Raw genomic sequence first — 14713 nt, forward strand, 5'->3', positions numbered from 1 at the left:
CAGGGCCAACGGTCGGCCGCGGATTCTGCGCGCGACACGTGGCCAAGCCAACGGTCGGAAGGGGGCACCGGACTGTCCGGTGTGCACCGGACATGTCCGGTGCGCCAACGGCTCCCAGATCTGCAACGGTCGGCTTCGTCATTTAAGGAAAGGAATCGGGCACCGGACACTGTCCGGTGTGCACCGGACTGTCCGGTGCGCTCGATGACAGAAGGCAAGGATGGCCTTCCTGATTTGTTCTCAACGGCTCCTAGCTGCCTTGGGGCTATAAAAGGGACCCCTAGGCGCATGGAGGAGGACACCAAGCATTCCTACAACCTTTCTAAGCACCAAGACATTGATCTAGCGCATTCGATTCATTGTGATAGCATATAGAGCTCTTGTGGAGTTGTGTACTCTTTGAGTTGTGTTGCGAGCTCTTATTGCTGCTTGTGTGCGTGTTGCTCTGATCTTTTGAAGTCTTGTGTGCGTTGCTCATTCCCTCCCTTGCTCCGTGATTCTCTGTGAACATCTTTTGTAAGGGCGAGAGGCTCCAAGCTGTGGAGATTCCTCGCAAACGGGATTGAGAAAAGAAAAGCAAGAACACCGTGGTATTCAAGTTGATCATTGGATCACTTGAGAGGAGTTGAGTGCAACTCTCGTCTGTTGGGACGCCACAACGTGGAGTAGGCAAGTTTTGTACTTGGCCGAACCACGGGATAACCACCGTGTCATCTCTGTGATTGAATTCTTGTGGTTATTGTGTTTTTTGACTCCTCTCTAGCCACTTGGCATAAACTGTGCTAACGCTTAATCAAAGTTTTGTGGCTATAAGTTTAAGCTTTTACAGGATCACCTATTCACCCCCCCCCTCTAGGTGCTCTCAATCAGCTGACACCGAACGCTGTGGTTGCTCTGTCGAAGTATGTCTGGGCGACGACTTCTTACGGCGGACAGCCATCGGTCGAAGTCTTTGCGAAGTATTATTGCTTGCACTGGCAGATGAGGATGATTGGAGATGAAGTTGCTCAGTTTGGGTCCTGCACGTTTACGCCGAAGACCGGCAAGACCATGATGCAGGTAGTCGAGTTGGTTCCTTGCGCCCGCAACAAGTGGGGCAACTGGAATGAGTTTTGGTTTTACGTTGCTGAGGGTACCGTCGAAGACCATGAGGGACTCCCCGTGTCTGAGATGTGTTCTCATTTTTACTCAGCGTACCCGCCCTTTGAGGTGGCGGAGGAGGATGCGGACGAGGGGGCCCTTCGGCGCGCCGCTGGCCTGAGCAGTGGGCGGGATTTGGTTGAAGAATTTGTGGCGTACGGGGTATGGCCCTTGGCGCATGGCTGGGCGTTGGGCGAAGTGTGCCCTCGCCAGATGCCCTTCCACGGTGGGAGGGTGGTGCGAAGTCCCGTCTTCGCGCTGAATCTGCAAAACCGCGATCCGGCTGCCTTTGTGCGTGAGGCGGAGGACGGGGCGGTGCGGCTCGTTGGTCGCTACGTGCCGAGGACAGAGGGCCAGCGCAGTTGGGAAATCCGCGGGTCGAATGACCGTCTGAACAAGGTTTTTGAATTGAATCAACTGCCGTATGACGGCTATCCCGGTCAAGACGATGTGGACCACCGTGGGAAGAAGCCGGTGGTGGAGACTAGAGACGACCCTGCGCCGGCGGCCGCCCCTTCCTCTAAGAAGAGGAAACTAGGTACTGCCATGGGAGGACTTGGGGTTTCCGATGGTTTTGCTAGAGAGTTGATGAGGACATGCGCGGCCCCGGGGGGAAGGATGTCTTCGCCCGAGCTCCGGGAGTCTTCGGCTCGGATGCTGAGGGTTACCGGGGGTTGCTGGCCTAGGAATGTTCCTATCCCCCGCGCAGCTGGCGAGGACTTTTTTACATCTCGCATGGTTCGTGAATGGAGAGTTTTTCCTTACGGGCGGAATATTGCTACTGTTGTGTCGGCAGTGATGGACAAGGATCGCCAGGGAGCTGCACAAAAGCGCCAGGCGGCTGTCAGGCTCGTTGAAGCCAGGCCGAAGAGGCAGCGGGGGGCTGCGAAGGCTGCGGCCCCCGGCGGAGGCAAGCCGCCACTGGCGGCGAAGTCGGGCGTCCCTGCATCTAGCAAGGCGCCGGAGGCAACGGCAGGCGCTGGAGGCTCCAAATCGACGAAGGCGGTGCCGTCGTCCAGCGGAGTGGCGGAGGTCGCGAAGGCGGCCCGAGCGTTGCCGTTGTCAGGCAAGCGTGTCGCCGACTTCGCCACCGATATTAATGTGGACGACTATCTTGGTGGTAAGTCGTTGGCTCGTTTTTTTTTATTCGTTGATACGTCGCAGGGTCGGACGAAGGCCAACTTGCTATAGTTGCGCCTGCCGCGGCGACCACGACGGCTGTCGTAGTGCCGAAGGCAAAGGGCGGGGCTCTTAGCGCCGGAGGCGAGGTGTCGGCCCTCGCGGCTGTCAGGGATGAGGCGGGCACTGTGTCCCGCCGGCTGAAGGAGGTGAAGGAGGCACTAAGTCAGGTCCGTTGAGCTAGACTTCGGTGTTTTTTTCGGCTTTGCTGGGGCCGCGGTCTTACGTGTGTTTTGCAGGCGGCTGACTTCGTCGACCGCACAGCATCGGGGGCGCTCACGGCAGTTGTGTCTGCCGAAGTCGAGAGACTTCGGACGCAACATGCTGACGCCGTCCGTGAAAAATCAGCCACCGACAGTAAGTGCCGCAAGGTGGCGGACAAGGTGGCCGCACTGGAGAGGGAGAAGGCTGACCTCCGGCGCCAACTGGCGGGGGAGAGGAGGGAGACCAACGAGGCCCTCGCCAAGGAGCAGGCTGCGTAGGCGGAGGCCAAATTGGCGCGGGCGGAGGGCAATATTGCCAGGGAGCGCGCCGAGGAGCTGCAGGAGCGGCTCACCGCCCTGGAGAGCCGCGTGGAGAGGGCCGAGGCTGTGTCGCGCGCGGAGGCAGAACGGACGCGCAAACAGCTTATGGATACATACCGTGAGCTGGGCGCGCGGACCGGTGACTTCGAAGTGCCGGACCGAGAGCCCGAACTTCGCTGCCTAGAGTGGGTGCAGGAGGAGTTGCAGGCACTCCCCACTGTCGTGGAGGGGTTTATGTCGTATGCCTCCCTGGTCACCAGCGAGGGGGCGATGAACGCGCTCTCCCGCGAAGGGTGCCGGCACTTCGAGGTCTTCGACCAAGCCGATGAAGATTTTGAGCGAGATATCTATAAGGTTGAGGACCCCATAGTGAAGGAATCCGCCGGAGCCATCTACGACCGGATGTTGGGTCCGCACGGTCGCGAGGTGGTCAGGGAGCGGGCCGAGACGGCGAGGGCTCAGGTAACGTTTTCGTTTGTTTGGCGTTTGTTGGATGTGGGCTGTGTGTGGGTTTGCTGAATTTTGTGTGTTTTGTCTTAGGCGACGCGTGACGAGAGGGTGGACGACTTCGGGGCATTGAACAGCGCGCTGCCTGACCCTGAGCCGACCCTGGCGGAGGCCGTGTCCGGGGCCGCCCTGGAGCCGCCCCCGGAGATCGCAGAAGGCGCACCGGATGCCTCCGCATCCGCTGCGGCCGGCGGAGACCTGCCCCCAGAGACCGCCGAAGGCGCGCCTGATGCCCCCGCAGCCGCTGCGCCGAGTGCTGAAGATCCTGCGACGGTGGCGGCGGAGGCGACGGCGGAGGCAACGGCGGAGGCAACGGCGGAGGCTCCGCAGGTGGCGTAGTGGGTGTAGATAGTTAGGGAATTTTGGATATGTTGCTGAATTTTGGTTGTTGCGCAGGTTCAAGATTTTGGGCCTGCGCACGCAACTGCCACTACTAAATTTTTGGCGGCTTCGACCGCGGATGGTGGTAATGAATGTGGTGGATCTGCATCTGAGTTTTCTGATTTTTCTGACTCTGGGAGCTCGGTTGAGTGGACTGAGGAGTCGTCGGAGGAGGACTTGGACTACTTTGCGGCCTTGGATGTGGCTGCGGCGGAGGCTTCACCGCACGCCGCAGACACAGAAGATGTGCCTGGTCCTAGCGCCGGGCGCTGGCGACGAAGGGCGGTTGCGAAGCATAGAGTTAGTGGGGCAGAGGGGGGTCGGCTTCGTGTGAGTAGGGCTGGCCGGCAAGAACTGATGTCTTTGCCGGCCGCCGTGAGTACAGGTGAAGGGGAACTGCGAAGTCTTTTTGCGGGTGAGGAGCTTAGGATAATGTTATTTAATTATAGGGAGATGGGAATTATTCCTAAGGTTGAGCCGATGTAGAGTGTGGTGCCCTCGCTTGTATATATGTGTAAAGGCTTGTATGATGAGGTTGTGTGCCCTCGCTTGTCTATGCCTGCGAAGGCGTTGTGTACTTGGTCTGGTGTGTTTTGTTATGCTGTGCTGGTGCGCGTATAGTCGGTCTTGGCGCGGACGGTTTGATGTTGTCGTTTCTGCTTTTGTTGTGCTGGTCCGGCTGCACCCTTAGGCGTCTTCTGCACGGATGGTCTACGTGGTAGACTTCGGTTTCTTTGCACTTGTTGTGCTAATCCGGCTGCACCCTTAGGCGACTTCTGCGCGGATAGTCTTCGCGGTAGACTTCGGTTTTTTCGCACTTGTTGTGCTAGTCCGGCTGCACCCTTAGGCGACTTCTGCGCGGATAGTCTTCGCGGTAGACTTCGGTTTTTTCGCACTTGTTGTGCTAGTCCGGCTGCACCCTTAGTCGACTTCTGCGCGGATAGTCTTCGCGGTAGACTTTGGTTTTTTCGCACTTGTTGTGCTAGTTCGGCTGCACCCTTAGGCGACTTCTGCGCGGATTTGTCGCACGCGAGGGTGGCTAGCGCTTAGCCTCGCGGTGACCTCGTATTGGTCGAATGTCGAAGACCGTCGTCGCGGTATTTTTTCGACGCATGTTTTTGCGGGGGATTTTTCACACATATATTACATGGCTCTGCCTCGTTAAAAACCTCACCCCCCGGGAGGAAAAGAGTGCGGGCCGGTATAAGATTGTTTTTGCGAATTACAAGGGCAAAATCAGCCCTGATGAGTCAAACAAAAAATTTGCGGAGGTTGTCGATGTTCCAGGAGTGCTCCAGGTCTTCGCCGTTTGGCGTTGTGAACCTGTAAGCGCTGGGGGGAGCTTTCGTCTTGACTATAAAGGGGCCCTCCCACTTGGGCTCCAGCTTGCCCCTGGACTCTGTCCGAGTTGTTCGGACGAGTACGAGGTCCCCTTCGCTGAATTCCCTCGGGATGACTGCGTGGTCGCGCCATGCTTTTGTCTGGGCTTGGTATTTGTTTAGGGCCTGCAGGGCGAAGAATCGGTCTCCGTCAATGAGATCCTTTGAAGTTGGCTCGTCCACGTCGGGGACGGCTGATGGAACTGTTCGCGGGGACCCATGTTTTATTTCTTGTGGGGTCATGGCCTCCGATCCGTATAGAAGGCGGAAAGGGGTAAACCCGGTCGCCCTGCACTCAGTCGTGTTCAGTGCCCAGACTGCCTCGGGTAACAAATCGGTCCATCTGCCCTTTTTTCATCGAGGAGCATCTTTTTGACAGCTGTGAAGATTTTCCCGTTGGCGCGTTCCACAACTCCGTTGGACTGCGGATGATAGACTGAGGCGAAGGCAAGCTTGGTGCCAATGGAGAAGCAAAAATCCTTGAAGTCTTGGCTGTCAAACTGCTTGCCGTTGTCAACTGTTAGTTCAGACGGTACTCCGAAGCGGCAAACAATGTTTTGCCAGAAGAATTTTTGGGCAGTCTTTGATGTTATTGTGGAAACAGCCCTCGCCTCGATCCATTTGGTGAAGTACTCGACGGCGACGAAGGCGAACTTAAGATTCCCCTGAGCGGTGGGCAGGGGCCCGACAATGTCCAGGCCCCAGCGCTGGAGAGGCTATGTATGGGCGATCAGCTTTGTATACTGCGAGGGGCTGCCTGACCGAGGAGAAAACTTCTGGCAGGCTTCGCAGGACCTTGTGACCCGATTTGCGGCGCAGATCATTGCGGGCCAGTAAAAGCCCTGGCGGATCACCTTAGCAGCTAGGGCCCTTGGCCCTGCGTGTGAGCCGCACGTGCCACTGTGGACTTCACGTAGGATCTGGATGCCTTCGGTTTCGGTGACGCACTTAAGCATTGGCTGACTGACCCCTTTCTTGTAGAGTTGGCCTTCAATCAGTGCGAAGTCCCAGCTTCGATGTCTGAGGCGCTTGGCCTCGCTGATGTCGGTTGGATGATAGTACCCCTGTAGGAACAGGGTTATTGGTGCCCGCCAGTCTTCGGTCATGATTAGGTTGACTATGCGGTGGCCCTCGCTGTCATTAGTTATTTGGAGCCCTTCGGGGCTCCGGACGGCTGGCGTGCCGATGATATGAAAGAACACGTCGGGGGGCAAGGACTCGCCCCTGGCGGCGGCCTTGGCCAATGCGTCGGCCTCCTCATTCTTGGCCCTATCCACATGCTGCAAGGTGAATCCCTTGAATTGTCTCTCGAGACTTCGGATGGCCGCGAGGTATTGCATAAGTGCGGGGTCCTTTGCTGCGTAGTCTTTCTCGACCTGGCCGGCAACTATCTTGGAGTCTGTTTTGATGATGCAGGTGGTGACTCCGAGGGCCCTTAGCTTGTGGAGGCCGAGGATGACTGCTTCATATTCTGCTATATTATTTGTGCATCTGTCGGATTCCAGAGCGAAGCTGAGGCGTGCTGCATATCTGTGCTTGACCCCGGCTGGTGAGGTGATGACTGCAGCGACGCCTGCCCCCGCATGGCACCATGCGCCGTCGCAATGGATCGTCCAAACCTTTTCTGCGGACGGGTCTGGTTGTGTTATTGGCCCAGTCCAGTCGACGACGAAGTCTGCTAGGACTTGTGACTTGATGGTTGTCCTGGGCTCGAAGCTGATGTGGTAGCCGGATAGTTCGGCTGCCCACTTGGCAATCCTCATCGATGCCTCCGGGTTTCTGAATAATTCGCCGAGTCCCCTGTCTGAGGTGACTCGGACCTTGAATGCTTCGAAGTAGTGGCGCAGTTTGCGCGAAGACATAACGACTGCGTAGGCAATCTTCTCCAGCTCTGTCATGTTGCACTTGGACGGTGCCAGTACTTCGGAGACATAGTAAACAGGGCACTGCCTGACCACGCCCTCAACTGTCTGCTCCTGCACTAGTGTCGCGCTGACCGCATGCGGCGAAGCCGCGACGTAGAGCAATAGGGGAGCGAGGAGTCGGGGCTTGTGAGGATGGCCAGCTCCGACAGGTACTGTTTTAGTGAGGCGAAGGCCGCTGCCTGCTCCGGTCTCCAGGCGAAGTCTTTTGCACCGCGGAGTGTTTTGAGGAAGGGGAGACTTCGCTCGGCGGACCTGGAGATGAATCTGTTGAGAGCGGCCAATCTGCCTGTCAGACGCTGGACGTCCCTGGCGGACCGCGGAGGCGTCATGTTTACGATGGCCTGGATCTTGGTTGGGTTGGCCTCGATGCCGCGGTGTGATACCAGGTAGCCCAATATTTTGCCCTGGCGAACGCCGAAGACGTACTTTTCCGGGTTTAGGCGGAGTCGTGCGTCTCGCATGTTCGCGAATGTCTCGGCGAGGTCGGCGAGATGGTCCTCCTTGTTCTTGCTGGCGACGACGATGTCGTCCACATATGTAAATATATTTCTACCAACCTGCCCTTCGAGTACTGTTTTGGTGAGTCTGGAGAAGGTGGACCCGGCGTTCTTGAGTCCCTCCAGCATTCTGATGAAGCAATATGTGCCGAAGGGTGTTATAAAGCTGGTGCTAGCCTTGTCTTCCTCCTTCATGTATATCTGGTGGTAACCGGAGAAGCAGTCGAGGAGTGACATGACCTCGCATCCGGCCGCGCTATCGACTATTTTGTCGATCCGTGGCAACGGGAAATTGTCCTTTGGGCAGGCCTTGTTGAGACTGGTGAAGTCTATGCACATTCGCCATTTCCCGCTTTTTTCTGCACCATTACAACATTGGAGAGCCACGTGGGGTAAGCCACCAGCTCGATGAATTTAGCCTCTAGGAGGCGGTGCACCTCCGCCTTGGCGGCCTCTGTCTTTTCGTCGGACATTTTGCGAAGCCTCTGCTTTTTTGGTCGCACCGAAGGGCCAATTCCCAAGTTGTGCTCAATTATGGATCGGCTGACTCCGACCAGGTCGAGGGCGGACCAGGCGAAGACATCTTTATTCTTGGACAGACAGCAGAGGAGTTTCTCTTCTTCATGCGAGGTGAGGTCTTCGCTGATAGTGACTGTCTGCTTGGGCGTGGCCTGATCGAGGGGGACAGTCTTGGTCCCGTCTTGGCTCTGCAGCTGTGCCTTGTCATGCTGTTTATCGGTTGGGCTGGCAGGCGCGGGGACCTCGCGCTGGGCCGTGAGGCAGTGCACGTTTCTCTGACCGGGCACGAAGTCCCGCTCTATGTTGCGCCCGTCTGTTGGTTGCCGTAGACCGTAATGACGCCTAGCGGACCTGGTATCTTCATACATAGGTACAGTCCGTGAATGGCAGCTTCGAACTTATTGATGGAGCCCCGACCCATGATGGCGTTGTATGGATATACCATATCCACGATATCGAAAGTCACTTGCTCACTTCGGGCATTGGGTGCTACACCGAAGGAGAGGGGCAACTCTATTTTGCCGACGGGAAAGGTGCCCTTGCCGCCGAAGCCATACAACGGGTTGTCCGAAGGCTTGAGCAGGCTGTGGCTTATACCCATGCGGTCGAAGGCGTGGAGGAAGATGATGTCCGCCTGACTGCCGTTGTCGACTAGGACTTTGTGTAGGTCCTAGCCTGCCACGCTGCAATTGATAACCATAGCGTCGATGTGGGGGGCGCTGCGCAGGTCGACATCTCGTGCGTCGAAGGTTAGCGGTATGTGGGACCACTTTGTCTGCACGACTGGGCCAGTGACGGCGACATGGTTGATGCTGCGGTAGTGGTCCCGCTTCTGCCGCTTGGTGTCGAAGTCAGTGCTGGACCCCCCAGTTATCATGTGAATGACTCCGCGATATGGTTGATCGGCGAAGTCTTCCTGCTTTGGGGCGTGGGGATGTTTTGATGTTGCTGGTGTGGTGGTGGGGGTGGGGGAGGTACGATTTGTACTTCCTGATGGTGTTGGTAAGCGTGGTGCGGTGGATGCGGGGCGGGGGCATGGATATATGGTGGAGGGGGTTGCTGGTAAGTGTGCGCGACAACTCTGGGGTTGTCGGCTGGCTGCGCTCGTGCCATTCTGTCTCTGGTGGCCTTCGTTTCGGGGCAGTCTTTGGTTTGGTGGGCGCAGTCTTCGCCATGGAAGAGGCAGTAGAATCGGCGCGGCGGCTGCGCACGCCCTCGACCCCTACCACGAGTTCCATTTCCGCGGCCCTGGGGGGATATTCCTGGCGACGAGGGGGGTCAACAGCGGGATGCTGGTTGGCGATGTTGTGCACTTGCTGCTGATTGCGGCCGTCTCGACCGGAGTCTGGCTGCGGAGTCCTCGTCCACGTGCGGCTGGACTGTGGAGCATCTTTGGGTTTCCGTTGTGACTCAACCTTGCGCTGGTGGAGCTCTTCAGATTTGGCATATTTTTCAAAGAGCTGATATAGCTCCTGGAGGTTCTTGGGCGGATCTCTGATACAGTGGCTGTAGAGGACGCCGGCACGAAGGCCACTGATGGCGTAGTGGATAGCGATCTGATCACCGACGGAGGGCAGCTGTGACTTGAGTGTTAAAAATTTGCGGTAATACTCCCGCAGAGTCTCCTTTTCCAGCTGCTTGCAAAGCGAGAGCTCGGCCAAGGCGTCAGTGTCTGGGCGGTAGCCTTGGAAGTTGAGTAGGAACTTATCCCGGAGGCTTCTCCAGGAATCAATGGACAGCGGAGGCAACCTGGTGAACCAGGTGAGAGCTGGGCCCTCCAGGGCGATGATGAAAGACTTCGCCATTGTGGCGTCGTCCCCTCCGGAAGATGCAACGGCTACCTGATAACTCATATATTGTGTTGGGTCGGTGCTGCCGTTGTACTTGGGATATGCCCCTGCCCGGAAGTTAGCTGGCCAAGGCGTCACTTGCAGGTGTGGCGCCAGGGGACTTCGCTCGTCGAGGTAGTTGACCCCTTGGAATGGCGCGGCGTGCGGAAAGGTGTGGTCGCGCTGGGGGAAACGCGGGCCTTCCGGTTGTGCGCGGTCTTGCAGGGGTGGCCCATGCTGCAGGCCGAGGTGGCCTTCGCGCGTGTCTTCCAGTTGTGCGCGCTGTTGGAGGGGTGGCCCGTGCTGCAGGCCAAGGTGGCCTTCGCGCTGCATCAGCGCGATCTCCCGCTCGAGATCTTGGGCCTTCTGCTCTTCGTCGCGTATCATTTGCCGCACTTTGGCTAGTGCGGACACGCGCTGGCGCTTGGCCTCCAGTATCTCTTTCTGCCTCTGGAGATTGCGGTTCTTGAGGCGCAGGGCGCGCAGCTGTAGCTGTTCTTCCGCTGAGACGCCGAGGACTTCACCATCCTTGGTGAGGTCCGCGCCCTCCAGTGGGGCGAAGCCTGGGGGTGGCTGCGATTGTCCTTCAGGGCCGCAGGTGCGGAGAGTGTCGTCTTCGCAGGTGCGGGGAACATTGTCTTTAGTGGCCTCTTGGTGGGTGGATTGGGTGAGGGCGAGGGCCTTGCCCTTTCTTGCGGCGAGCAGTGCTGCCTTCGCAGCCTCGTCAGCCTTCGGGTTAGCTCTCTTGGGTGCCATCGCGGGTGGTTTTCTCGTAGCACGAACGGTGGGCGCCAAATGTTGGTACTTGCTCTCAACTCGCAAGGGGGGCCAACAAGGGTGAACAGTGGCGTTAACAGGGTTATGCGCTAGATGGCAATAGCTCTGTTAATCTGGCCTCTCACGGGCACTGTGTGGGGTATTTATAGGTACCTGAGCGCCCAACGCCTTGTACTAAGGACGCATGTGCCCTCAGCTACCTAGGTTATCCCCAGAATATTCCCATAAAGCAGGGTTACAGACTGTAATTACAGGGATGCCTTTACAAATTAGGCCCGTAACACGCGGCGGCCACGCAGGGCCCGTTACAATGGGCCGGATCACACGTGGGCCTCTGAGCTGGACGAGGCCGCACTGTGGGATGACGTCGTCGCAGGTCTTCGTCTGGTGCCGAATCTGGCGAAGGGTGTCCCTGCCCGTTTTGTCTCTGTCAGACCAGTGGCTGCAGCGAAGACCTCGAGCGAAGGGTGGCGTCTTTGCCTTCGCCCCAACACTATGATGGCTCACCCATGGACCAATTATCAGGTAGAGCGTGCTAACGACCTAATCCTACAAGGCCTCAAGGCGCGGGTATTTGATAGATTGAAAAAGTTCGTTGGGTGATGGGCAGTCGAGTTACCCGCAGTACTCTAGAGCCTGCGAACCACATAATCCAGAGCGATGGGTTGCACGTCGTTCTTCCTAGCATTCGGCGCAGAGGCTGTAATCCCCATAGAGATGGAGTACAGGTCCCTGAGGACTAAGACCTACAATGATGAGTAAGAAATGATAGACGTGCAACTCTTTGTCGACCTACTCGATGAGACACATGACGTGGTCGTCATCCGTTCCGCCAAATACCAGCAAGATCTATGACGCTACCATGACCGACAAGTTCATGGCAGATTGTTCAACATCGCCGACCTAGTATTGAGAAGGGTGATGGCCACCAAGGATAGACACAAGCTTTCCTCGCTATGGGAGGGGCCTTTCATCATCGCCCTGATCCTGCCCGGAGGCTTACTGGCTCAAGGACGGTGACAACAATCTCCTGACCAATGCCTTGAATGTCGAAAACCTAAGGAACTTCTACCCCTAAGTAACAATTTCTATCCTTTTCATTTTACACTTAAGTGAACAAGACATGCCGACCTCCTCGACTGGTCGACCAAGTCGCCACGTTCTGCTCAGGAACTGGAGAGTAGGTACCGCTCTGCTAAACATACCTGGATTTGTCCCGCTTCCATGCATGGCTAGGGCTTAAAGAAAAAGCAGAGCTCGGTGGTTGAACAAGAAATAAATTTACACGAGTGTCCATCCGATCAGCTCTGTCATTCAAGAGTTTATTACAAAAGCACTAAAACTAACACGATTTAGACACCGCGCGGATGACTCCAAACTCCATGGGCCCATTAGGAGAAACTTCACATCAACTCGGCTCGCAATTGACTGGGCGTGATGATGCACCTGCTCTTCAATGTTGTCTAGCTCCTTGTCACTCCAGCCGACAGTGAAGCCCTCCGCGGTCATGGTAGCATCGATCCATCAAAGTGGGAGACCATCTGCCCTAAAGCCATGCTGCTCTCATGGTATGCACCTTCGAGGACCACGCGTTCCACATGTACGGGCAGCGCCTGCAAATGAGGAGAGAGGTGGTCACTCATCGCACTAGTGGTCAGACGAAGCTTCTGTAGCTCGGCGCCTCGCTCCATGAGGGCCCGTTCGGTTGTACCGGAATAAGCCAGAATTCATTCCAGCTCATCAAAATCTATATAAATTAGAGAAGTAATTCGGCTACGAAATAATCCGGGACTTCAATCCGGAACAACCGAACAGGGCCTGAGGGAGATCTCTTCCTGGACCTGTGTGGTAATATGTAAAGCCCTAAAATTGTGTAAGATAAAAAAATGATAAAATAAATAAATACATGTATTTATATAAAAGTGTTTTGGGTATTATTTTCTTTTCTTTCTGCACACTCAATTAAAGGAATTAAAATAGTTAAATAACAAATAAATAAATATAAATGTAGTTCATGCTGAATTTTGTTTTGTATGAGCATGCTTGAATGAAAATTTGAATTTGAAGATTCACAAATTTAAAATTTAAAACTGAAAACAAAATAGGTGAATAGAAAGAGAAGGAAAGGAAAAGAATATACACTATAAATAAAACAAAAATATTATAAATAAATAATAGGTGTTATCATCATATTAGGATTTGTATTGGATATAGTTGGGAAGCTGAAGTTCAAACAGGATTTAAAATTTGAATTGGGGTTCAAACTTGGAAAAGAAAGAAAAATACAAAAGAATAATAAAAAGATGGAATCAGCCCCCCTGGGCCGAAACCACCATTTCCGGCCCAAAACCCCTGCGCGGCCCGACCAGCCTCTCCCACCGCGCGCTCATTGGATGCGGGTCCAACCAGTCAGCCTCAAAGTTTTTTTCCCACGCGCCGACTGCCTCTCACTGCGACTGGGACCCCAGGTCAGAACCTTCTCCCCCAACTCTGCAACGGTCGGCCGATTTCACCGCTGCTCAGCGCGATTTTCCTGCTAACCACGAACGGGGACTCATCCACGGACTAGGCGAGAGCTCGGGATTCTGTTGAGATCCACAACCACCGCGCTGGCCACGTTTCTCCCGCTCTTCTTCCCCAAATCCGCGCCGAGCTCAACTACCGCGCGCAATACCCGTATCTGCCGCCGCTTCTTCGGGGATTCGTTGCAACGGCGCGCGATAAAGCACCTCGAGCTCGTTCTTCGCCCATATAAAACCCGGCCGCCGCCACCCATAGCCCTGTGCCTCCGTGAGTAATCCGCCTCATTAGAACTCACCGCCTTCACTGTCTGTGTGGTGGAATCGCCGCTGTGCATGTCCAAGTCACCATCACCATCGACCCGCGGCATCGTTACCGTTGCGGCCTCGGATCTGGGCCAGAGCGCTTCGGGGAGATACACTGATGGTGCACGGGGACATTCCAGGCGCGATTGGGGACCAACGGTGCCGCAATTTCTCGCCGTGGGTCCAACGCCGCCACGGACCCGCCCTGCTCCGTGGGCAGAAGCATTAGCGCTGGCAATAGAGGTAAGAACTCATCTAGGTAGTTCATGCTTCCCTACTTGTTTAGCACCGGTTGAATTCGCGTTTGGGACACCTGGGTGCTGGCTCGCGTTGCTCCGGCGAGGATGTTGTCGCGCGGGCTCTGTGCCCCTGCTCAGCCTTGGTCACAAGGTAGGTGATGGCCCTCTGTCCGTTGGATCCCCGGGTGACAGATGCGATTAGAGCTGGAAAACGATTGGGGTTGATTAGATCTGAACCGTTGGATCACGATCCGACTGTCTTGATTTGATCCGAGCACGTGTTACTCTAGGATCATTTGGACCGTTAGATCGTATAGTGGCGGATCGGATTGGATCGCACTTAGGTGATATGTTGACCGTTGATGTTGGATCCGGCGGTCAGGGGAAATTGAGGGAGTGTAACGCGCATGCTTCTAATCTGGGCCGATCATCCCAAATCGGACGGCCGTTATCGATACATACCCCTTCGCCCTAGCACTTTAGCATAAGCAACCCTAGGCTTTATAGAAATAGAACCCGCCATCCTTCGCGGCTATTCACTGTGTCTTGGGACTTTTGCACTGGGGCCCTGTCTTTATTAGAAATTGAGGCACGGCCCAGACTGATTATAAAACAGAGAAAATCATTTAGAAATTGATTTTTAATACAAAACTAATTCGAGAAACTTGCATAAATCATATTTAATTCATACTAAGTCCAAATTAATCCATTCCAATTTCTAAAATTTTGTAATGTTATTGTCTATCACTTAGAGTCTCTGTTTTATCATGAAAACAGTTAGAAAAATTAATTTCTCATTTAATCCCATTTCAAGCACATAAAACCCTAGGAAATTCATAACTCCTCCGTTTTAACTCCGAATTGACCCGTTCAAGTTGCGTTAGTCTCGTAGCAACGCGTAGATCATTATTATGCAGTATGTTCTTATGTTTGATGTGATGTTAATTTTGCCTATACCATGTCTGTTTGTATTGCTACGACTAGCAGTGAGG

Source organism: Zea mays, chromosome 10 (assembly GCF_902167145.1).
Source record: "Zea mays cultivar B73 chromosome 10, Zm-B73-REFERENCE-NAM-5.0, whole genome shotgun sequence".
NCBI classification, from domain to species: domain Eukaryota; kingdom Viridiplantae; phylum Streptophyta; class Magnoliopsida; order Poales; family Poaceae; genus Zea; species Zea mays.